Source organism: Lissotriton vulgaris, chromosome 6 (genome assembly GCF_964263255.1).
Source record: "Lissotriton vulgaris chromosome 6, aLisVul1.2, whole genome shotgun sequence".
Lineage (NCBI taxonomy): Eukaryota > Metazoa > Chordata > Amphibia > Caudata > Salamandridae > Lissotriton > Lissotriton vulgaris.
Genome location: NC_141694.1, coordinates 741,685,214 through 741,712,015, shown reverse-complemented (window position 1 = coordinate 741,712,015; position 26,802 = coordinate 741,685,214).

The window sequence follows — 26,802 nt, the reverse complement described above, 5'->3', positions numbered from 1 at the left end:
AGATACATTAAGAAGCAGCAGCAAATTCAGACAACAGTCAGTTATAGTCGCAAGAAAATGCAGTTTTTATGCCTGAATGATAAGTCGTTTAGTTGGATGTAGACTGAAAAAGGTCTTGTTGACTCAAAACAGAGACGTTTTAAGGCATAGGCAAAGTGGGGTCCGGCCAAGGGCCCCAGCCTTTCACGGGGCCCCCTGATAGAGTGAGCTCTGTTGTGCGGAGATTCTTGCCCTGTTCACTTTGCATAATTGATCTAAATACCATTTTCTGTGAATTTATTTTTAATGGGGGTGATGAGTGAGAATCTGTTACAGACATTTTGCAGAAAAGTGTCTGTTTTTATTCACTATCCATAAAAAGGTGTCTTTTAGATCAAACAGGTCATCGCCTTTGAGAAATGGAGGGTGTCTCAGATTTTATTTGCAGTGATATTAGTGTGCTGCTAAAAACTCAAGTCATTGTCCCTGAATATTAGATGGGAGCACATCAAGAATTTGGACAGTGCACTGTCAGTGACTTGGCCAAAGAGGGTATGTAAGAGCTGAAGTTGGACCATAAATTCAAATCTGTTCCAAACAGGGGTCCCAAAATACGTTTGGCCCAGGGCCCCCAAAATCCTTAAGTTGTCCCTGATTCAAAACCTTATTGGGTCACCACGGCAAGTGCCCCTTTGCTGACAGAGTGAAAGCACGAAGAAAGTTGAATGAGGATTTTGTATTTAAAGCTAAAGGGGCAAAGGCAATTATAAACACATTTAAAGCTTTTCCTGTGTGGACAGCCAAATGAAATCGCCTTTGAGGTATACACCTTCTGCAAAATGGCCTTGCCACTCTTCTATCAATGATCAGTATGGTGTTCGCTTACATAAGTTAACCCCAGCACATGTTCACCCTGTACTAAGGCCCTCCTTATATGTGGCCCAGAAAATACCACAGACATTCTCACTCTCGAAGTTATGGATGCAATTGTATTGGTAACTCCGGTGGTTAGGATAATGCAGGTCATTACAAGTGCGGACCCTCAGGGTCCCCTTAGAAATGAGGAGTTACTGCGGGATTTGTAATTCAGGGAATGCCCCCCCCCCCTTGTAAATCCTCATTTCCCCTGAATTTTCCCACAGAGATTTTGGCTTCTGTCACCAGACCAATCGGAACGTAGAAGACACTCTTAAGGAGGGGATGGTTGTCAGAGTGTAGATATCCGTATAAGGAATTGATCTGTTCCTTTAAATGTAATAGGGTCTGAGCTAGACAGAAGAGCATGTAGATCAGCCTTCAAGTAGATAAAGTATTGAAGAAGAAAAAAACAATTTGAAAAAGTTCTTCCTTGGTAACTGCAAACTATAACACATTATGTTAAAAGGTATTAATAAAGTTCCTAATATATCAGTTGCACACTTTTTGGTTTGTGAAGAAAGTCACATTTCTTCGCCTGTGTTGGCAGAGGTGGTCTAGTGTTTAATCAGGTGAAGTATGTGTTAGGAACCGAGGAGATGGCTTGTTGTATATGGGTTGTAGTTGTGCACATATGAAGTGTTAGTATTGCCTGCAATACTACAAGTGAATATTGCTTAAGACTGTTACCAATGTGTTGACACACGTTAGATGTTTGTGGAGTGTGAGTGTGTTCTTGTGTGTCTGTATGTTTATATGTGTGTGTGTTGTCTGTGTGTGTGGTTGAGAAGGGATACATCTGGTGTATTTGTCATTAGCCACTTATTTCTGGATCAATATCTGTCCATTGGGATAGTGGTTTCACGATAGTGAGAATGTCTCTGAATTTCACATAGTCAGCAGGAAAAGATTGGTTCTTATAACCTTGCCCGAAATCTAGGTTGTCTCTGTTGGAAAGGATTCACCTTTACAGTGCATAGGAGAGAGAGGAGGTCATGACTGCAAGTATGACCTCACAAGTGTTTTTTATAAAAAAATGATTATACATGCAAGAAGAAGGACATTTGCATACCTACTTGGGTGGATGATGTGAAATCTCAAGAGTTTTCTGTTTGTAGATTTTAACTTCCCTGCTATACTACATCATAATTAAGGCACCCGGTTTTATGTTATTTATGTTTTTGTCATTTCAATCTGCATTTATCCATATTTATTTTTTGACAATTTTACCTGTATTTATCCATATTTATTTAAGGTTTGGTCAAAAAATGAAGCTGAAATGTGTATATTTCTGCATTTATTTAACCAATTAATGTGCATTCATGCCTGAACGCCTGACAGGTTTCAATGATATATATACACACTTAGATGGTAAACAATCAGCTTGCAAGAAAGTATGTCAATTTTAGTATCAAGGTTGTGCAAATCTACTGCTGTTTGAGGCTCTTTACAAAAAACCCTATATTTTTGTAATCCACTTGCCTGTCAATCACACAGCTATTGTCCTGGCAGTCATGATTGACAGCATTTAGAATCACCCATAAACAACCCAACTTCCATTTTTATCCACATTTAAAAATAAATACAGACAGGAGTATAAATGGTTTTCTGTCTGTATTTATCTGCATGAATCAGTAAAAACGGAAAACAAGGAGCCTTAAACATAATTTGAATATGATTGGGAAATCGGAAACTGGAGCAGAGAGTTCTTAGAAGAGAGAAGGTACCACCTCCCAGATAGATGTATTAGGCCCTTTGTCACAGCATTCTCATTAACATAGTCACAGTTGAACAGAACATACCATGTGGCACCCTTTGGAAAAGCAGAATTCATCCGTAGTTACTGTAGCTTCAGGTTGTGGTCGGAGTCCACCTGGAGAGTGTTGATCTAGCCATAACATTACAGAGAAAATTTGGGGAGCTAAACATTGCTGGTCTTAAAATATCCCTTGGACAGCTCTCCCCCTCCTTCTGTGCGTACACAAGTGTTGAGCTAGGCCTGAGAGCAGCTGGCTATGGGAAATACCATGAAATTCATTTAAAAAGCATGTTCCAGCCTCCTTATTTCTGCTTACTTTAGTCTTTATTTTAGGATTCCTAATATGTACTCATTACTTGGAGTCCTTTTTCAGTACTTCGCTACATATGTAAGTCCCTACTACAAAAGGATTGGGAATGTACTTTGTGTGTTATAATGCATCCTGGCATTAACCAGACATGTTATTTGTGTCCTTATTGAGCTTCAAGATCTATTATTTTATATCCACATACCAGGAACTGTAAAACTTGGTATCCCTCTTTCAATAATGAGGCTGGTAAAGCATCAGACATTATAAGATCAGTACCACGGGGTTCCAGAACTTACACATGTGCAGTATTTAATACGTTCATCACCTCAGTATGCACTTGAAATGTTGCAGCAAAAGATTATTTTAATTTTGTTTGGGTTTTATTTTTAGGAGTGATATTTATCGGTCTACCTCCTGAGGTAGTTAAGATCTGCTGAATCATTGATAGTGTTATTGCTTATTTGGAGAATTACATGAGTGTCAGTGTAATTGTAGTGTATGATTTTGAAATAGTGACTCAGAAAGTTGAGGGTTTATGCAATGAGGGGCACAAGAGAGGATTCTGATCAAACATTATAGAGGATATATGGCTGCGATAGACTCATGGGTGCAATGTGGACTCTGAGTTTTCTTTTTCAGGATGGGTGGCATCCAGTCGAATCAAAGTTGGGAATTGCCAAGTATGGGAGTATTTGTATTAGAGATAAAGAGTTCACTGTGTAAAATGCAGGCAAGCTGTCGGAAGGATGAGGGACCTAGTCATGTTTCTTCTTGACCTACTTCAGGTTATCTCAAAGTCAGTGTATTCTCCATTCCCTAGGTGCCTGAATCCTGTCTGGATGGTGTTACAGTTAGTTCATTGTATGAGCTTCAGTAGCTTCCTAGGTATAGAATAGTGCTGAATGGCCTGTAAATGTCAATGCTAGCTTGACCCATCCAAATAGAGTTTATTTTTAGGCTGGATTTAATGTTCACTGAAAAAAAATGGAGTGATTGATAAGTTAAGGATTTCTTTGAATATGTGGTGGGGCCTAGGGTCTGTAGGAGGAGGGAGATCTAGACTTCATACTTAATTTCACTGTATTACATTGCCAGTTCTGGTCAGCACAGAATCTTCCAAGTATTGGTGAGAAGTCTGTGGCTCTCTCAAACAAATCGCTTTAAGGAAAGGGGGGAAAGAATCAGTCCTTGTAGAGTTCTGCAGCAATAAAAGGAGATGATGTTCACTTTTGTGTACTGTCAATGACAGCCTTTGGAATAATGCAAACAATGCAAAAAATGGGGACAGCAGTCTGTACTGATGGGTGCATTCTCGGTGCTTGCGGAAGGCTATTATGGTCCCTAACAACACTGACTCCTGGTAATCACTAGATCTCACAGACTAACGTGGAGGACTCATGGGGTTCCCTGGCTGTTGTACTACATTTGGAAGGTGAATAAAGGATCCATCATGCTGGCACTTGGCAGTGTAGCAGCCCGGAGCCGAGGCCTACATTGGTGAGTGCAACAAATACTATCTAGTGGAGAAATGGGGGAGCTCACTGAAACCAGCCAACATCACAACAGGACCCATGCTGTGCAGAGTGACTGACAAGAGAAACCAGTGTGTGTCTAATAGTCGATGATGGAGGACAATTCAGGAAGAAGCTCTGGGACAGATTCCTCTGTAGCTACTGGCGATGAAGAAAAGGGTGCACCCTGCCTGACATGAGATGAGGTAGCCGCCCACCCAGAACTACGGATATGCTAGGTGAAGGAGTTACCACCTGTGTTGTGTCATGATGCAGAGGGATAGCCACAAAATGGAGTGTATTTGATTCTTTTATTTGAATATTTCTAAGAGAGCATGTCTCTCCACATCTCTTTTCTATTCCACTATTCTCTTGACTAACTCTTTCCTTTCTGGTTGCTCCTTTTGTCTTCCCCTGCAAGGGTCCCCTGTTACCTTTGGGTCCTACTGCCCTGACGCTAACGTCTAGTTGCAACATTACATCTCCCCCACCACTTACAAAAGTTGATTCTCATTATTGACATAGATGTTTACATTTCTCGAAGAAGTCTGGCAGGTTTTCGAAATGTTTGCTGTGATCGGCGTAAGGATTGTCGTAGTAGGCTTGGATTCATTGGTGCTGCTGCCACAGGAGTGAATGCAGGGTAATCTTCTCTGGCTTCTTCCTGATCAGTTTAAGTGAATTCACCCTTTGAGATGGCTGCAGGTTTATTGACTCCCAACTCACATTTCCTGGAATAAGAGATGTTTCTTTTCATCCTCTTGTCATCAGAGGCTGCCTTGAACATAGTTTATATTAGGTTAGTCATTTGTAATGCAGGTTCATGATATTGCCTATCTGTCTTTTTCTTCTATTTTTGCCTGACCAGGATCCAGCCCCCTCCCTGGATAGATGATGTTTTTGTGTTCCGGCGGGTGTCTGCATATTCTTTCATCTTGGTATTTTTGCTATAATCCTGCTCCACCATCTCTTCCTGGACTGGAGCTTGACAGGAATTACTATCCGGTTTCTCCCGCGTGGGGATTCTGGTGTGCACTGCTCATTCCAGCACCACATGGCACCATGCACATTCCAGCGGTTCTGAAACTTGCAGTGATGGCGGTGGTTCTTCTTTGATGTGCCAGGAAGAGTTCAGTTCTTTGTCTACCTTTTGGTTGGTCTTGCCTCCTTCCAGGTGTCTCCACCTGTCTGTTGGGAGATGAATGATGTGCTACACCATGAAGGTGGCTTCTTCTGTGGTGGCTTCAGTGATGACTTCTAGGGAAACTGCAAATGGTCTAGGCTGGTCATTCACAAAGGAGATGTCTTCTTCAGCCAGTGAGGCTCTTATTGTCGAGGCTAATCTGGGGTGTCTCGACATGTGGTTGGTGTTTTTTTTGGCTTTTCCTGGTATGTGAACTCTGTATAATATTTCCATTAACTTCAGTCGCTCCGCAGTGAGCAGGTTAAGTAAGCAGTCTGCTACTTCAAATCCATCAATTATGTGGATTTGAGCTTCTACTTCTTGTAAGTGAACATCATTGAAATCATCCAAGGCATGGCAATGGCGCTTTGGCCATCCAGATGTACACTCACACAGCGGTTTCCTTTAGCTTTGGCTTCGGGTTCTTCTTGTTGTATTCCATGAGACAGATCCAGTTAAGAGATGCCCCACTTTCTGGTATGAATTTGGACGCATGTGTCCCCATTCATATGTGAATTCTTGGGTATTTCTTTTGCCTATGGTGATCAGCAAGCATGCAAACATATTTACCGCTGTCCTGAGATGTAGGTGTGAGGGATCTTGAATCACCGAACGTTGAGATCTGTAAGTAGTGTGCAACAGTAGACTTGATTGCAAAAAGATAAGGGGACATTCTCCCTGACCACATACTCCCCTTGCGTTATGTTGATGTATGGATTCCCTCGATTTGTTCAATATATCTCATTGTGATGTTCTGCACACTTTCTCAAAGTGATTTTCTTTCCCCCAGCGCCAACATTCTTGACCTATGGCAGGGCATGGACCAATGTGTGAGTAAGTTTGATCGCAGAGAGAGAACTCCAGTTTGTGGTATTTTCTTTTGCCCCTGTGCTTTGGACTGCAACACCAATCTGTGGATTTGGGTGTATGGTGATAGTTAGAATGACATTGGTCCACGTGGCAAGCCTGGAGGCGGAACGCTTGTTCCTGTTTTTCCGATTTTCCTGCCTCCATCTTTTTTGCATGTTTTTCTGCTTGATCCTTGACTCTGATCAATTCTTCTGTGTCGTTCAGGTAATAGCTTTTCTTTGGAATATGTTGGTGAAGCGGCTCCAGTTGGCATCCTTCTTTGATCCGTAGATGGAGAACATCTTCTGTTGTAAAAGTGTCAAATGCGCAATATCATGCAGTCATTGTAGGCATGTAAGGAATTTCCTCATGTGTTCATCCTTCTCTTGCTAGGCCAGATTAAGGCCATTCATAGTCTATGCTTTTTTTTAAGTAACTTTCTTTTAAGCGCTTCACGCACCGCTTGATAGGACCACATTGAGACCTCCAGCAATTCTTTGATGATTTGGCCTACATCTTTGCCTACCAAGTTGCACAGCGCAATGGGTCAGCGCGATGGGTCTACTTAAAAACCGATGGGTTTGAATGAAAGAATAGAATTTGCTTGTTACCTATAACTAATTGCTCTATAGACTGTTACTTGTGTATACTGTGCCTGTTCACACTCACATCTGACACTCATTACCTACCACACTCGCATATTTGACATCTTTTTCCCACATCCGTCAGTGGCACTTGCCACACAGCAGACTGCTCACTAACCTTCACCTCACAGGTTCGAGACTTGACGCAGTCATCACACACTTTTCGTTAAGCCTATGCCTTCCATAACGGACATTATTTTTCATCCACCCGTCTTTTTTTATCATCCTTTTCCCCCGTTTAATAACCTAGCACGCCTCTGTTCTACTGTTTCACTTTGTGGCGATCTTATTTGTTTCCCCAGATGACCAACTCACTCCCCGTTAGAGTCTTTCTATTGTGCCTATGGTCACGTGATACCCCACATGACCGGAACTCTTTTCATAATAGTAAAGCGCGACCGGCATTTACCGTGCCGACGCGATTGAAGACGAGGATCGTTTCCGAGCGCACGTATACTTATTTTCCCAGGTCAGTTCGATAGATAGGATGAACCCACTTTCTTGAACGTCTTGCTCTCATTTTCCCATGCCCTAACATAGCCGCTCCGTTTTTTTTTTTTTTTTCCAGAGGCTGTTACTAAACACATTGAATCAGTCATGTAAGTGACGCCACTTTTTGTTTCTTTTGACCACCTTGCATGTATATCACCATCACCCACCGCAGCATGATACCCACAGGACTCCATCCGAGTTACGTTGATACCTTTGCACACATCTTTATTCTCATCGCCATTTATATGAAATGTTTTGATGCAACGTTATTGCTTATACTATATATCATTTCATTTAATAGTAATAGCAACTCATTACGTTTTTGCAGTGTCAATTCCCTGATAAAGGGCATGCCACAAATGCCCGAAATGCATTGGATGCTTTACAATGACATTGTCTGAAGTACAAATATGTGTGAACTATAAAACAAAGGACTATTAATTATGCTTGAAATCAGCATTATGAAAGTTTAACGAAATAAAAGAATATGTGAATAATTCAACAATTGGAGTGAAAGTCTTCTTTCAATAGGAGGACAACCTATTGTGTGCCCGTGAAGGGATGACTCTAGAGAATCTCTAGTCTCACTTCTTAACCTATGTTTGTTGACGTCGTTGGACCCTCGACGCCACCTTCCGGTGCACCACAAAATTTGATAAACTACTAAAACTGGATTCCTACAAATCAGCTGTGCATTTATCCAATTTCAATTACTTTATGCATTCCTAGTGTCCCGTGGACAGATAGCACGCACCAAACAAATCCACAATCAATTTGCAAAAATGAGTAACTATGATGACATATCGAAAAGCACAGAGGCCAGAGCCTCAACCTTTGCGTTTGAAATTAAAGACGCGGATCAAATTTATTCTTTAATCAGGGAAGAACTTACACAGGAAACCACAAGCCGGTCCAAAGAGCAAAACATAAGACAACTACTGTATCTTTCAAAAAGGAAAACTAACCAACAACTTCATGCCAGTACTCTCATAAGATACCACCGTAACTCACGCATACCACGAGGCTTAAGAATTGCACTGAAACCATCCCTTTGCAAACATTCCAAAAAATGTCAGGAACGCTGGTATGAAATTTTGAACAAATGGTTATTAGACTTGATCCTTCTAATCATACAAGAATTATCTACTATTTTAGAAGAACTTAGTACGGAAATTGAGGAAACCACATCTGAGCTATCAAAGATGATGACTGAAGATGAGTTAAACACCACCCTAGAGGACATTAAAAGCCAAATAGACCGTCACTCAAAAGAAATCAATGAACGGAAAATCCGTAAATTCAAGAGGGACACTCTTGATTATCGTCTTGGTGAAGTGTACACATGGGCCGAAGTTTATGCTCAAAAATGAAGAAACCGTCCATACAACTCTAATACTGAGACATCCTCTACAGATAGCGATACCAGCCAAAAACCACGCAAATCTCAACCCACTCCAACTTCACAAGATAGAACAACAACTGAAACACCAACTACCAGCAAAACAACTGAAACTAATCATTTTTTAGATCAGGGCCAAGCCCAAAAAGGAGACCCAGGAGAGGGTCAGGAAAAGGACAAAGAAAGGGATCCTCCGACCACCCGAAGCACGTCAGCTATAACCAAGGAAAAGGAGAAAGAGAAAAGATCCAAAAAGAACCAACCGCAGAACAACTAGTTATCAACATCAGCGATCAAAACCTTAACGATTACGAATTAGAGCTATTACAAAAGGGAACATCTTTCATACCCACTACCACCACGGATCACTTGGAACTGGAAGTCAGCTTCTTCAAGTTGATGCGAAAACTCAGACTGAGACATTTTTTTGATAATACACTACCAGATCGACCACCACTTGAGAAAGACCAATTGTTAGGACTACGACCTCAAAGCACTTTTCAGGCTCCAACTAGCCATAAGACATTGGATCTTTTTGAAAATCTAGTTAAACAGGACCTCCGTAAGATTAAACATACCGAACCAAAAAGAAGAAATACCACACAGAAGGACCTTGACACTCTGAATAAATTGGCTTCTAACGACAAAACCATATTTACCAAAGCTGACAAAGGAGGAGCTATTGTCATTATGAACGTCGACATGTACAACACTAAAGTGATGGAACACATCACAGACACTAATACCTACTGTAAACTGGATCAAAATCCAACTTTGGAGTACTCAAGAATTCTGAAAAACATCATTGATAACGCACACAAACAAGGCATCATCACAGAAAGGACAAAGAACTTCCTAACCACATTGAATCCTAAAAGTCCAACATTACGGATGGTACCCAAAATACACAAAAACACCTACGATCCACCCATGCGACCAATAGTATCCACAAGAGGGAGCCTACATGAACCAATTGGTCAAATTATAGACAAGTACTTGCAACCAACAGTGCAATCCATGCAAACTTACGTCAATGATACATCCCAGTTCCTACAGAAACTACAACAGATACCTTTGAATTCAACTGAAAAAGTGATCTTATGTACAGCTGATGTACGTAGCCTGTATACCAGTATACTGCATGACATGGGCATAGAGGCAATGGAATCTGCTCTTCTTAACACAGATCTTGATCAAGATTTTCAGACTTTCCTCATGGAGCTGATGTACTTCATCCTGTATCACAGTTATTTTAAAGCCAATGAGTCTTGGTACCAACAACTCACCGGAATGGCAATGGGCAATTCGGCAGCACCCGTGTATGCCAACATATTCATGCAGTGGTATGAAAATCAACACATCCTTTCTAAAAGAGATTGGACTGACAACTTCAAAATGATTATCAGATACATTGATGATCTTTTTATCATCTGGACTAACACAGAGGAGAAATTACTAACGGAATTAATTAAATTCAACGAGACAGATCAACGAATTCAATTGACATGGGACATATCAGAAACCATGGTAAACTTTCTTGATGTGAGAGTGTCAAGAACCCCACATGGATTTATGACCGACCTTTATGTTAAACCTACAGACAGGAACAACATGTTGCTATACTCAAGCTTTCATGAACCTAACCTAATCAAAAACCTACCATTTTCACAAATGGCAAGAGTTAAAAGGATTACCTCAGATGAAAGGACCCTTAACACTAGGCTTAAAGAAATGACCAATAAATTCATTGACAGAGGCTATCCTCAAACTCTAGTGGAGGAATCCAAACGTAGGATTGACAAAATGGACAGATTGAGCCTTTTAACCCCTAAAGCAAAAACTGAACAAACACGTACAGTGGTGGTATCCAAATATTCCACAGCCAGCAAGAAATACAAACAAACTATTTTGAAACACTGGTCCATACTCAACATTGAACCTGATTTTAAACAGTCATTTAACCAACCACCCATTTTTGCTTTTACAAGAGCAAAGAATTTTGGTGAAATCCTACAACATAAACCACCAGAAAGCATAACGTATTCAGGAACCAAACCTTGCCTCAACTGTGGCAACTGCAACAGTATAATAAAAGGTAATACCATCTACCATCCTTCACAAGGTTACCCCATCACACTAAAGGTCAATGCCACCTGTGAATCCAGCAATTTGATCTATGGGATCAGATGCCCATGCGGCAAGATATATGTGGGCAAGACAGAACGTCGCATCAAAGTGCGATTAACTGAACATAAATCAAACATTCGATTGAAGAACATGAAATCAGCCCTATCATCGCACTTCGTAGAGGAACACCATAATGTCTCCCAAATCAAGTTCACAATCTTAGAAACTGTCCAGAAAATGGAGGGGAGAGACAATTCCAAACATCTCCTCAGAAGAGAAAACTACTGGATCCAAAAACTTTCTACCCAAAAACCGATGGGTTTGAATGAAAGAATAGAATTTGCTTGTTACCTATAACTAATTGCTCTACAGACTGTTACTTGTGTATACTGTGCCTGTTCACACTCACATCTGACACTCATTACCTACCACACTCGCACATTTGACATCTTTTTCCCACATCCGTCAGTGGCACTTGCCACACAGCAGACTACTCACTAACCTTCACCTCACAGGTTCGAGACTTGACGCAGTCATCACACACTTTTCGTTAAGCCTATGCCTTCCATAACGGACATTATTTTTCATCCACCCGTCTTTTTTTATCATCCTTTTCCCCCGTTTAATAACCTAGCATGCCTCTGTTCTACTGTTTCACTTTGTGGCGATCTTATTTGTTTTCCCAGATGACCAACTCACTCCCCGTTAGAGTCTTTCTATTGTGCCTATGGTCACGTGATACCCCACATGACCGGAACTCTTTTCATAATAGTAAAGCGCGACCGGCATTTACGGTGCCGACGCGATTGAAGACGAGGATCGTTTCCGAGCGCACGTATACTTCTTTTCCCAGGTCAGTTCGATAGATAGGAAGAACCCACTTTCTTGAACGTCTTGCTCTCATTTTCCCATGCCCTAACAGAGCCGCTCCGTTTTCTTTTTTTTTTTCAGAGGCTGTTACTAAACACATTGAATCAGTCATGTAAGTGACGGCATTTTTTGTTTCTTTTGACCACCTTGCATGTATATCACCATCACCCACCGCAGCATGATACCCACAGGACTCCGTCCGAGTTACGTTGATACCTTTGCACACATCTTTATTCTCATCGCCATTTATATGAAATGTTTTGATGCAACGTTATTGCTCATACTATATATCATTTCCTTTAATAGTAATAGCAACACATTACGTTTTTGCAGTGTCAATTCCCTGATGAAGGGCATGCCACAAATGCCCGAAATGCATTGGATGCTTTACAATGACATTGTCTGAAGTACAAATATGTGTGAACTATAAAACAAAGGACTATTAATTATGCTTGAAATCAGCATTATGAAAGTTTAACGAAATAAAAGAATATGTGAATAATTCAACAATTGGAGTGAAAGTCTTCTTTCAATAGGAGGACAACCTATTGTGTGCCCGTGAAGGGATGACTCTGGAGAATCTCTTGTCTCACTTCTTAACCTAAACAAAATTAGGTCACTTTAGTGGGCAACCCCAGCTTCCCTATGGATCAAATCAGTGGAGGCTGATGTGGGAACACATAGCAATTTTTTAACAAAACAATTTTTCTCCCTTTGCAATGAGTCAGTGTTAGTATAGCCCCACAGCCCCGCCCCATATAATGCGATGGCAACACTCCACGCATTATATATTCAGATCATGTCTCCTATTCTTCTGTCGCCGATCTTAGTTGCAAATTTAAAAATACCATAGGCGCTTTTCTTCATTTTGGACCTAACATTCAATAAATCATACGACCAACTACCATCATGTGAAAAGAGGATGCCCAGATAACAGAATTTATCCACACCCTGAACTTTCACCCCATCAATTAAAAAGGCATGATTTTTCTGAACTCTAGCACCACAGATCATGGTATGAGTTTTACTCTTATTAATAACTAGCTTCCGTTTACTGATAAAATCTGAAAATTGGTCCATCAGTCGCTGCAGACCTATCGGAGTCCGGGACAGGAGCACAGCATCATCTGCATAAAGCAGAACTGGGACACCTGTTCCGCCAATCTGGGGAGCATCTGCTTTGACTGTTTTCAGGACCATATCGACAGCATTAATAAAAAGAGTAAACAAAAAAGGGGCTAGGACACAGCCCTGTCTAATCCCGCGTTTTACTTCAAAATTTGGGGTACACCCCCCTCCTACCCCAAAACGCACACAAGTTTGCATTCTATCATATAATCTAGCTAGGAAGAAAATGATAGCCTCCGGTGCGCCGAGTTCCAACAGGACTGTCCAAAGAATGGAATGGTCCACAAGATCAAATGCGCTGCTTAGATCAGCAAAGCAAAGATATAGGGTGCCTGGCTTAGCCCTGGTATACTTTCCGATAATTAAATCCAAGTTCAGGCATTGATCGAGTGTTCCTCGCCCCTTTCTGAAACCATATTGGGAGTAAGCATGAGCGAATTTTGCGGATCTCGCGTTCGCGAATTTTGCGGATTTGCGGATTCGCAATCCGCAAAATCCGCGAATTCCCGCGAATTTGCGGATTTTTTTTTTTGTGTGTTCGCAATTGTTTCTGCCAGTTCGCGAGGATTTGGTACTAGTTCGCAATTGCGAACTTACTTGTCGGCTCGCAACGGTCGCGACTATGTTGTTTCTACGTCTGGTTCATCATCACAGCCTCCCAGCACCCTCTGTTTTACCACTGGCACCCTCTCTTTGACCCATGCCACCCTCTGTTACATCAATGCCACCCTCTGGTTCATCATCACTGTAGAAGATGGGGGGGAAAAGCAAGCCCACCTGCCCTGCTTGAACTGACATGAATTAATTTGGGGTTAGTTTATTAACAACACCTGCCCTGCCCCAACTGACAATAATGAATTAGGGGCTAATTAATGTGTCACTGAAAGAATTTAAAGTTCCAGCCTGGCACCTGCTTGTCTGCTCCTTTAGCTGTAAATCAGGACCTTTGTGGCATACAGTTAAGGTCAGAGCAGGGTCACACAAAATAGTTGCAAGCAGGCAACCGAATTCTGGAGGGCCCCCTCAGGAAGCACTACAAAGAATCGTTACAAATCATGAGGTTGACCTTTTGCACCTGCTAATTGCTTTTGCTTTTGCTGAAATCGTTTTTCGGTTTTTTTCGCGCTATTCGCGGAAGCCGCCAATTCGTGCGAATGAGCATTTTATTTTTTTTGCGGCTTGTTGTTTCGCAAGTTTTTTTGCAGTATTCGCGAGCCGCTTGCAGCGCAACACGCGAATTTACCCCAAGGTCGAGTACGGGCGCGGCCATTTTGTTTGCGTGACGTATTTCCGTTTCCGCCCGCTATGTATAATCTCGCGCAGTAAGCGCATTGCGAGTAGAGGTTCGCACGAGATCGCGCGGAAAATCTAGAGGTTCGCACGAGATCGCGAGGAAAATCTCGCGCGAACATACTTTCGCGGCTGTGAACGGGCGCCGGCCATCTTGTTTTTCATTCATTTCCTGTGTCTGGGCATGGTGTTTAATCCTCTTGGTATCTTTGCCATCCTTTGCTTGTTTTCAGTTTTTTTTTTACGATTTTGCTTCTTATCTATCCCTCTCTTTTCCTAGCTGTATATTTTTGTCTTTTCTGCTATTTTTCTTTACTTTTAAACTACTTTTTAAAACTCTTTTCTTTTCTTCTTCCCTATCCTATTCTTTCTTAATTTTCTACTTCTTCCTACCTTACCTGCCCAGACCATGGTCAAGCCAGGCGCCGTGAAGCTGCCCAGGCACTTGAGGGCCGCAGCGGCGGCGGGGAGTACTGCTGGACCCAGTGGCAGGACAGCATGCGGGAGATTGAGGGGGGAGCAGGTGACGCGACAGGAGATCTTCAGCCCGGAGGAAGTGGGCGCGCTGGTCTACTTCGTCCAGCGCCGCCTGCCCAGGACCATCGCGGGAGGCGGCAGGATCGCGGCCGGCGGCTACAACATGCGGGAGCGCCGGAAGCGGTGGGTGAAGGTGTGCTGGGCCATATCCCACCTCTACGGGGTCCAGCGCACCTACAGCCAGGTCACCCATCGCTGGACGGACCTCCTGGACCGCGAGCGCGACCTGCTGGACCAGCTCGGCTTGGAGATCCCCGTGCTTGGTGTGTAGTAGTAGCCATTTAATCACTCACTACTATGATGTTTTCTCCTGCTCTGTGTTGTTGTATTGCAAATATTTGTTTTTTACATGGAGCAAGCCAATAATGCCGCTGATGACGATTACATTGTAGTTAAATTATATTTCAAAATCTTCTGTGCATTTCAGGTGCACTGCTCTCCTTCTCAGTGGCGTTGCTACTATGCTTATTTGTTTTCTATTTTGTGGTCTCATTGGCCTGAGTAACAATTATGTATGAGTGTACTTTACAGAACTGCGTAATGCTAGACACTAGGGGGCAGATTACATTTACAAGCCCCTTGCGCCACGTTTACGTTGCCTTGCGTGACGCAACAGCGGCGTAAACGTGGCGCATCCCTGAGAGTCATTTACAGCGTGACGCATCTAGGGAGATGCGTCACGTTATAAAGCCATGGGCCTGCGCCACAATGGGTGCATTCCTAGTATACAGGGTGGGCGGTCCTGCAGCTGTGCGCCTCGCAAAAGTGCCTGCGTGAAATCTACAAGATTTAACGCAGGCACTTCTGCGACGCTGCTACGTCAATTCAATTCCTTATGCCTGCTTGAAGCAGGCGTAAGGACTGACACAGCATGTTAAGTATTGGGTGGCCCTGAGCATTACTGGAGTTGCATTGCGTTGGCGACGTGACTCCAGCGATGCGCCGCTCTTACGTGACGAGATGCGTAACGCAAGTGCCTACCCTTGCGCCAGGGCGCGCCGCATTGTAAATGAGGCGCATCTGCCGTGTCGCAAGGGTAGTTTTGCGTGACGCATTTGATCTGGCGCATCTCTGGAGATGCGCCAGAACACGTAAGTAAGTATGCCCCTAAGGGGCAGAATTGCAATTACCGTCGCATCCCTGCAAAGTAGCAGGGATGCGCCAGTAATTGTGCGGCCCGCTACCACCACCAAACATGGTGCGCCGTATTTGCAATGCGGCGCACCATGGGCCCAAAACGTCACCGAAGCTTTACTGCTGGAGTTGCGTCGCAACGATGGCGCAGCTCCATCAATGCTCTGGGGTACCCTATCTCCCCAATGCTGGGTCAAGCCGTACGTCTGCTTCAAGCAGGTGCAGGGTTTGTGTGACGCATCATTGTCCTAAAGGTGACTGATTGATATTTTGTAGATTTCCCTCAGCCACTATTAGGATGTGTTCCAGCGCAGGAATGCCCTCCCTTGCGCCGGAACGCCCCCTGATGGCGCAGGGCTTTATAACGGGATGCATCTCCCAAATGCGTCACGTTGTTATAATATTATACGCCGCACCATGGCGCCCTTTTTTGTTTAGCTGCTGCGTCACAAAAGTCACGCAAGAACGGCGCAAAAGAGCCGCAAGGGCTTAAATCTGCCCCTTCCTTTGTACCCCTGACAATAAGAAAAATAGTGGCGGTGGATTGATAGTTTGACTATTTAAATGACTGGTAATGTAGCAGGCAACTGTTAGTGTTGTCACTGATCTGACTGAAATCACAATGGAGTTTGTCTGTCACTTTGCGTCTTGCCTGCGGACTGCTGCCTGCCAGTCCTAGGTGAACGTTTCAGTACTTTGTTTAGTGAGTTACGTGACTTTCGAAGTCACAGGTCCGCAAATAAATGAAAAGTAACCATAATCAATATAATTTCGCGGAAATATTTTGTTATTGTTCTTTTGAAATGTTTGATTTGGTTGACATTGACAAGCAACAATCATCCATGTTTTCTGTTCTTTCTTTCATGTTGTACGTCAGCTCCCCCCAGGGGCGAGAGGAGGACACAGGAGCAGCAGGCGGCGGATGCTGTTCATCAACAGGGCCAGGATCGGGCAGGCGAGGGCTCCTCTGCTGGCCCCAGTAAGTTTTCATTTTAGACTAGTACCTATTTTTCCTAGCGTTCCTCATTTGACTTTTTTCAAAATTGTCTTTGCTCTTCTTGTAGACTGTATCTAAATTCTTATCCTGCCTCTACTATGACTCCCTGTGGTATTACTAGATTATTCTTATTAGTCTGTCTGTGTAGCTAACTAAGATTGCACGGTTGGCGAAACTCCCATGATTCTAGTCAGCAATAGCTCTATCAACTTAGTGCAGTCCTCTGGGATTGTCCATAATGTCTTTTGAAGTGTTCTATCTGGACTCATGCTTGCAAAAATTGCAAAACCTTTCGCTCAGTCACTCTAGTCTGGACCAAAAAACACAGATTGTATTTAAGTTTAAAAGCTTTATTAAAAGTAAACACATTTATTAAAATGAAGTCATAATAAAACTAAACGTTTAACTGATAATGGAAAAGTGGTTAGTGCTGACGATTAATTGAAGACATTTCTTGTGGTCGAGCCGAGCTCTCACCTGGTTTCAACTTGATCTTGTTGTTAGAAGTCCATCTTCTGTCTGTGTGGAGAAAAATGGTGCGTGTTAAAAAAACAGCCTTCATCAGTTGTGCCAAAAAGTGCAGCAAGACAACCTTCCCTGGAAAAAGGGACATTTTTTTTAACTTTAACGTAGACAGTCACAAATTACATTGTTTTCACATGTCTTCATTCCTAGACCAAATACTAGTGACTAGTGAGTGCTTTATTCTAACATTCTTAAATGTACTTTGTAGGTGGAACATCTGGTGGCGGGGCCAGTGTGGAGGTGGTGGTGCTCGACACGGAGGCGGAGGGCGATTCTTCAGGGGAGGAGGCGGCGGCTGTGAGAGTTGAGACGGTGGTGGTGGCGGCCAGAGGTAAGCTCTTATATATTCCTTACTTATTGAGATTGAAGACTAGCTGGGAAGGCAAGAATATGAGATGCATGGCTGGGTGAATGATGAAGCAATGATGGGTGGAAGGACAACAGCCTGGGTGGGTGACACAGAAACTGTATGTGTCCATATACCTGGATCATGCTACTATCTGACTCTTAGATAGCATATGTGTATCTAGAGCAGGGGTACTCCTAGTACGGCCCGCGGGCCGGTGGTGGCCCGGCAAGCCTTCCTTGGCGGTGCGCAGACCTTGCAGACAATCACTGCTCCCCCGGCCCCCACAGAGCAGAGGCTTTTTTGTATTTCACCTGTTAGCGCCCCTGCATCTCCACTCTGACAATCACTGCTCCCCCGGCCCCCACAGAGCAGAGTGGAGATGCAAGGCCACAAAGAGGTGAAATAGAACAAAGCCTCTGCTCTGTGGGGCCGGGCAAGCAGTGATTGTCAGGGTGGAGAAGCAGGGGCGCTAAAACAAACAAAGCCTCAATAATATGTTAATGGTCTTTTAAAGACCTGTTAAGTACTTTGGTGTTGTTGTCTGTGTGTGCGCGTTGTGGAAGCGGTCTCAACCCGGGCTGAAGGCTGACACAGATAGACACACACACAGTGAGATGACAGAGGGGGAGGGAGAGGGAGGGCAGGAGGGAGAGAGAGATGGAGGGAGGGCAGGAGGGAGAGCAGGAGGGAGAGAGATGTATGTAAATGCTGGGTCTGGTGGCTCAGTGGATGAGGGCATCTGCTGCAGGGACCTGTGTGCAACCTCATGGTCACAAGTTATCGTTTTGCTTTAGCCCCGCCCCCTCTGACTCCGCCCCCACCAGTGCGGCCCTCGGCCCCAAACTACACTGTAAATGTAGCCCCTGAGAGAAAGTTTGTGAGTACCCATGATCTAGAGAGAGTAGACGGTCAGTGGATGAACTAAGTGTAACTTTGAAGAGCATGTAACACTGCACCCGCACGTCCATTCCAGTGTAGGAAAGGCAAGGAAAAGAACTTTTAATTTTGTCCAAATACTACCATAAATAGTAGCAGTAGTTTGTATTGCAAGCACTGCATAGATCCGGTTATTATGGTGGCCACTCCCTACCTCTCTTAATAAGTTTAGTAGTACTCAGTCATTCATGTGTGGATGTATCACTGGTCACTCAATAAAAAGCAAAGCACCTAAAGTCATCCCATATATAAGCAAAAACATCCCATGTGAAGTGATAGATAATCAGATTATTTATCTTCTTCAATTTTCCATTTCTAGTACTCATTTCCACTGTAGGGTGAAAGTTAAATTAATTAAGCAGTAGCCCTTGAGTTGTAACAGAGTATTCTCAGTGCCACCCGTAATAGAAAAGTAAGAGCTTCACCACCTGCATGTACTGGACGGGTACAGTAACGCAACGGCAACGCAAGTCTAGGTCACTCCTCATGGCGTGCGTCTCTTTTTCTCGGGTGCAAGTTTACTGCGCTGGCATTATGCCGGCTTGCAGAAAATAACGTACCAATTTTCCAAAACAAGAGATAAGAAGAAGAATAAGACTGGTGTACTTTCATAGTCGACTCCAATGGAAGTCCACAGTGCTCGTAGAATTTGTTCCTTAAACTCCCACTAATGTTAGAGCAAGGATGAAGAAGTGTGAGGTTAGATAGATACTGGCCTCAATAGTTATGTAATGCGCTTGCAAGTTGCTAGTTGTACTGCAACACAAATTTCTGCTGAATGATTGAGTTAATCTAAAAGAGCATTGGTTACAGACTATGTCTTTCTTTCTTCATATAGGTTCTCCTTCCAAACGAACAAGGAGGAAGGAGCTGGCTAGAGCGGCCCGGCAACGGAGGATCGAGGCCACTGTTGCGGAATATCGGCGGCTGGTGGCCCTGGAGGACGTGGAAAGTGTGCAGTCGACAACTACAACAACGTCGTCTGCATCGGCCTCCGTGGCCCCACGGGCTGCCACCCAGCACAGTGGTCCACCCGGACTGAGCCGGGCTGCCAAAGGCAAACGCCACCACCGAGCAGCAAGGCCAACAGCTGCCTCTCACAGGCATTGCACCTGCAAGGCAGTGAAGGCACGCCTGCGCCGCACTACCCTGATGGTATCCCGCCTTCAGCAGGAGCTCGCCTTGCTCCGCGAGGAGCATGATGCCCTGGCCCAAAAAGTTAACAGCATCCACCCATAGTGTCCCTTGCCCCTTTTTTAGAGACTTTTGGGGGGTGGGAATTGGGAGTTGGGTTTTTGGGGACTTTTGAAGGACAATCGTTGGGGTTAGGGAGGGTCTTGCGGGAGATTATTTTGTTAGGGATATAAATATACTTTTTCAAACTTTATCTGAGCATACCTGTTTTTTACTGCTTGCCTGGTGGGTGGGGGTTTAACGTTGACTGTTTTCCTGAAAGTTTAGTTCCATTTTCTTCCTTTAAGTGTAAATGCCCAAATGTTTTCAACACTAAGTGCCTCTCACAGACTAAGTGAAGTGAATCCAAGAGTCCTAGGACTTTAGTAGTACTACCTTCAGTCTCTCGTCTCTCGTACTAATACTCCATTATACCCCCAAACAACCAAACGCTTATCTTACCTATAATTTGTGTTTGAAAGTAGGGCTAGACCCAGGGCTGGCTCCACGGGAAACACCGAATAAGGTTGGCATTCTTGGTCGGATAAAATTTCCTCATAGCGGTGGTACTAGTGGTGTGACACAGTGGCAGTTGCATGCCTATGAAAAAAAAGAAAATGAAATCTGGTTTGTCCTCCTGAGCAATTCAACGGTACAACTGAGAATATAGCAGGTGACAGAAGTACAGTAGAGCAGTGCCACATTGTAGCCTAACAAATGGTAAAGTATAACTACTAATTCGGTTGAAGTTCTTTCACATTAGCAATGGTTCTTTGTCAAGCAGAGTAAGAATATATCCTCGGATTTCTTCACCAGCCTGTTGCTATCACCTTATCCTCCCCACCCAGCAAGTGTGTGGATTTATTGCTGTAATAATAATTTAGTCACACATCAATCAAAACCACACAGCCCGGGGGAAGAGGGTTAGGGTTTGAAAAATGGATGGGTACGGGGGTTTTTGGGAAAGGTTTTGGGAGACAAGAAAAAATAGCACAGCATAGACAAACTATTGTGAACATAAACAAATCTTTGGGTACAAACCTATCCATCAATCTTTGAAAGTGCATGCACTACTGCATGCATGTCAGTGAAAAGTAAGTAGTACATTCGACAACTGTGGAAAGAAAGAATGCGACAGTACAGGGCCTGTGTGGAATTATTGATAACGATATTCAACATAAGGTCTCTGTAGCCAGATACCCGAGAGCCTTGCTGGTCACTATAAATCCATTCACAACAACACTCAATGGGGTTGGTCTGGAAGGTGTCAGGTTTACTCCCCGTGATCCAGTCGATGCAAATATGGTTCCACCTCCAAATGTCACCAACACCCAGAAGTGTAAACACAAGGTGTTCGAGCCATTAGGCGGGGGAGAAAAATAACAAACTAAAATAAAAAATGTGGGATGGGTAAAGGTAGGGTCAGCAGGGAAAGGATACCTGTAACAGAAGACAAGACAGGCATCAGTGAAGTGCTGTCCTAACATACAAGGGTACTCTCATATAGTCTCACTAAATAACCAAGGAAGTAGACAAGTACCTGAGCACCAAGAAAACATGACCTTGGATAGGAAATACTATAGCCCTTCTGCCACAATCTGTGAGGAAGGCCTAAGAAACACATAAACATATAGTTAACGAACACACTCCTGTCGCACCAAACACACTCGCGTTATACTAAGACATCAAACCCACTACTCACAACATACCACAAACATGGTAGAGGACTCAATGTACAAAGGGGGTTCCAAATAGTCAAAGCAAAGATGTATGGTCCAACAAAAAGGAAGAGGGAAACGGTAGTGTGTAGGAAGCAAGAACTACAACACTGCGCTCTCTAAGTAATGACCCAGTAGAGAATCTTTGGTGAAGGTCAAACAGAAAAACGTAGTTGCTGTTGCGACCACCACTGAATTCTGCCAACAACACACCCCACGGTGCACTACACAAAGAGAACTGGGGTAGCCTGTAGTTACCTCACTACATGCCCAGTTATGGAGGTCCTTTGAAATACACAGTTATACAACGGAGACGCGTAGTTGTCCTTACTACCGCGCTCCGTTTTAATAGTACAAAAACGATCCCCGATGTGAACGCTAACACGTGGTATAGACCGCCACTGTGCTCCGCCACACACAATTCAACCAAACAGGAATTCATCAAAGGTAGAATTCTGTTAGAAAACAGTCACAGAACCTCCCTTAACAATCCGTTCAGGCAGTAATCAGCTGACCGCACGGGCGGCCGAAGAGTTTAGAGCGGCTTTACCTGAAGACGCGTGAAGTCCGTCTACCGCCAAGGACAGAACACGGAAGCGCTCCCCACTGAGCCTCAGGGGGGGGGGGAAGGTGATAGTCCACAGGAGACACGATAGAAAAGCATGCAGAGCGTCCGCTCTCATGCCGGTGCAGAACAGAAACCAGAATAACGCGCAACAGGAAGCGCGTCTGTTCCCCAGATAAACTTCCTGCAAGTCTCCCGCCTACTCATGGGAAATGTAGTTTCATAGTACAGTAGGCGCTTAGGGGCTGCGTAACCTGACAGAAGGTATAGTAGATAGAAAAGGAGAAATTGCTTTTTTTCTAGGTGTCCCCTCACTCACCAGGGTTGCCCCTTGGTGACATGCTTCATCATTGGGGCCATCCCAGTCCTCTACGGCCTGGGGCGTGCTGCGACTTGCGAATTACGTAGGAGCACTTACAAATGACTATGTGTGGTGCAGATGTGATAGTGGAGTGGACTAAGTGATGTGTTAAGGGATCAATTTAGAAGCCTAGAGAGAGCCAAGAAATGCAGTCACAGTCAGAGAAAAAGGCAAGGGATACTGTATCTATGTGGTTGTAGTGGTCCTGTTGGAAGTGGTAAGTAAGTTGCCTGCAGAAAAAAAATCCTCCTATTAGCGGCACTCCTCCATTGCAGCCGACGCTTCGTCCATCGATGTTGGTCACCAGAAGACACCCTGTAAAAAAAAGCACAGCATAGACAAACAATTGAACATAAACAATTCTTTGGGTACAAACCTATCCATCAATCTTTGAAAGTGCATGCACTACTGCATGCATGTCAGTGAAAAGTAAGTAGTACATTCGACAACTGTGGAAGAAAGAATGCAACAGTAAAGGGCCTATGTGTAAATTATTGATAACGATATTCAACATAAGGTCTCTGTAGCCAGATACCCGAGAGCCTTGCTGGTCACTATAAATCCATTCACAACAACACTCAGTGGGGTTGGTCTGGAAGGTATAGTAGATAGAAAAGGAGAAATTGCTTTTTTTCTAGGTGTCCCCTCACTCACCAGGGTTGCCCCTTGGTGACATGCTTCATCATTGGGGCCATCCCAGTCCTCTACGGCCTGGGGCGTGCTGCGACTTGCGAATTACGTAGGAGCACTTACAAATGACTATGTGTGGTGCAGATGTGATAGTGGAGTGGACTAAGTGATGTGTTAAGGGATCAATGTAGAAGCCGAGAGAGAGCCAAGAAATGCAGTCACAGTCAGAGAAAAAGGCAAGGGATACTGTATCTATGTGGTTGTAGTGGTCCTGTTGGAAGTGGTAAGTAAGTTGCGTGCAGAAAAAAAATCCTCCTATTAGCGGCACTCCTCCATTGCAGCCGACGCCTCGTCCATCGATGTTGGTCACCAGAAGACACCCTGTCCACTGCCTGCCTGATGCTGAATTGTGGCTCGCTACTGTGAAGCCTGACTCCATCCTTTTTTCCCCATTGCAGAGACTGAAACCCGGCCTGTAATTATTCAACGAAAAACAGGAAGTGATATAATATTACAACACCACTGATAAATAAATATAAGGTATGTAGGCTGTGGAGTGCAAAAAGTCACAATTTGATTTTCCTAGTAGACAGTACAATATTTTTGAAAGTGCGTACTCTGAGTCACCTTTTGAAGGATAAATAAGTATGGGCAAATTAATGTAGCGGATCTTGCCCCTCAAGCTAGGTGTACTGTAAACTGTGTTTTAGAACAAAATTAGATCTTCCTAGCAGTGCTCCCACCCAGACCCTTACTAAAGCCAGTCGCAAAAATGTAGAAGACCCCCAATCAAATCTCAAAAAACGAGGCCTAGCAGAAAACTGGTGACAAAACTTACTTTGAAAGTAAAAGTAGGCCGAAGTACCCCCTTCCTAATTACCCATTACCCACCGTGGATTGCATTCAAACCACTTGCAAGCAACCAAGCAAAAGTAGCCATAGCCAGCATCGCTCCAAGACTCGAAATCCCCCCCACTCAAACACATGCAATAGAAATACTGCTAACCCTAACGAACCCTAAGTTAAGAATAGTGGCAAAGGCTTTCTTTAACTATGCCAAATCCCCCCTTTCCCACCATGGATTTTCTTCAAATGACTTGCAACCAAAATTACACATTCTCACGAGTGCTCTAAGACCCCAGAACTCAGTTGGAAAAATCTAGAACACCCCGAAACACATGCAATCCTGCTGCTAGGGCTAACCCTAACGAACCCTAAGTTACAAAAAGTGCCAAAACTAAAGGCTTTTCCGCGCGGATTTTGTCCCAACCACTTCTACCCGGTATTAGACCTTCCCAGGAATGCCCCAAGACCCGTCACAACCCACCCGCCAAGAAGCATAACACCCCCAAACAGGCCAAAAGCAAAATCTCATACTTGCAATATTTCTGGGCCTTCGGTCCAAACGCGCTGTGTAGCTAGACCATAAGTCGGGGTTGGCACGACGGATTTCCTGAAAAGCAAATGCAATCAAGATTAGAGTGTCCCAGCAATGCTCCCAGACCACGAAACTCACCCACAAACAGACGGAACCCCCCTAAGAGCACCTCAAAGGCAAGCAAGTCATCAAAAACACAAAAAATTTTCCGCCTGGGATTTGGTCCAAAACACTTTTATCCGGTATTAGAGCTTCCCAGCAATGGCCCCAGAGCCGTCAACCCAGGAGAAAACGAGTAGAAGACCCCCAAACAGCCAAAGAGCAAAAGTACAAAAATGGGGACTTAGTCAATTTTTCACAAATTTCCCAAATCATTCAGCGCGCGCTCTGCAGCTAGGCCCTAAGTCCCCTCTGCCACCATGGATTTGCTTCAAACCTCTTGCAAAGTAAAGTATATATAGCCAGCAGTGCTCCCAGACCACGAAACTCACCCACAAACACCAGGAAGCCCCCCAAACAGGCCCCCGAAAACGCTACATGGAGCAAAATGTCAGAAATAGCCAAAAAAAAAAATCGGCCTGGATTTTGTCCCAACCACTTCTACCCGGTATTAGACCTTCCCAGGAATGCCCCAAGACCCGGCAACCCACCCGCCAAGAATCATAACACCCCCAAACAGGCCAAAAGCAAAATCTCATACTTGCAATATTTCTGGGCCTTCAGTCCAAACGCGCTGCGTAGCTAGGCCATAAGTCGGGGTTGGCACGACGGATTTCCTGAAAAGCAAATGCAATCAAGATTAGAGTGTCCCAGCAGTGCTCCCAGACCACGAAACTCACCCACAAACACCAGGAAGCCCCCCAAACAGGCCCCCGAAAACGCTACATAGAGCAAAATGTCAGAAATAGCCCAAAAAAAAATCGGCCTGGATTTTGTCCCAACCACTTCTACCCGGTATTAGACCTTCCCAGGAATGCCCCAAGACCCGGCAACCCACCCGCCAAGAAGCATAACACCCCCAAACAGGCCAAAAGCAAAATCTCATACTTGCAATATTTCTGGGCCTTCGGTCCAAACGCGCTGCGTAGCTAGGCCATAAGTCGGGGTTGGCACGACGGATTTCCTGAAAAGCAAATGCAATCAAGATTAGAGTGTCCCAGCAATGCTCCCAGACCACGAAACTCACCCACAAACAGACGGAACCCCCCCTAAGAGCACCTCAAAGGCAAGCAAGTCATCAAAAACACAAAAAATTTTCCGCCTGGGATTTGGTCCAAAACACTTTTATCCGGTATTAGAGCTTCCCAGCAATGGCCCCAGAGCCGTCAACCCAGGAGAAAACGAGTAGAAGACCCCCAAACAGCCAAAGAGCAAAAGTACAAAAATGGGGACTTAGTCAATTTTTCACAAATTTCCCAAATCATTCAGCGCGCGCTCTGCAGCTAGGCCCTAAGTCCCCTCTGCCACCATGGATTTGCTTCAAACCTCTTGCAAAGTAAAGTATATATAGCCAGCAGTGCTCCCAGACCACGAAACTCACCCACAAACACCAGGAAGCCCCCCAAACAGGCCCCCGAAAACGCTACATAGAGCAAAATGTCAGAAATAGCCCAAAAAAAAATCGGCCTGGATTTTGTCCCAACCACTTCTACCCGGTATTAGACCTTCCCAGGAATGCCCCAAGACCCGGCAACCCACCCGCCAAGAAGCATAACACCCCCAAACAGGCCAAAAGCAAAATCTCATACTTGCAATATTTCTGGGCCTTCGGTCCAAACGCGCTGCGTAGCTAGGCCATAAGTCGGGGTTGGCACGACGGATTTCCTGAAAAGCAAATGCAATCAAGATTAGAGTGTCCCAGCAGTGCTCCCAGACCACGAAACTCACCCACAAACACCAGGAAGCCCCCCAAACAGGCCCCCGAAAACGCTACATAGAGCAAAATGTCAGAACTAGCCAAAAAAAAAATCGGCCTGGATTTTGTCCCAACCACTTCTACCCGGTATTAGACCTTCCCAGGAATGCCCCAAGACCCGGCAACCC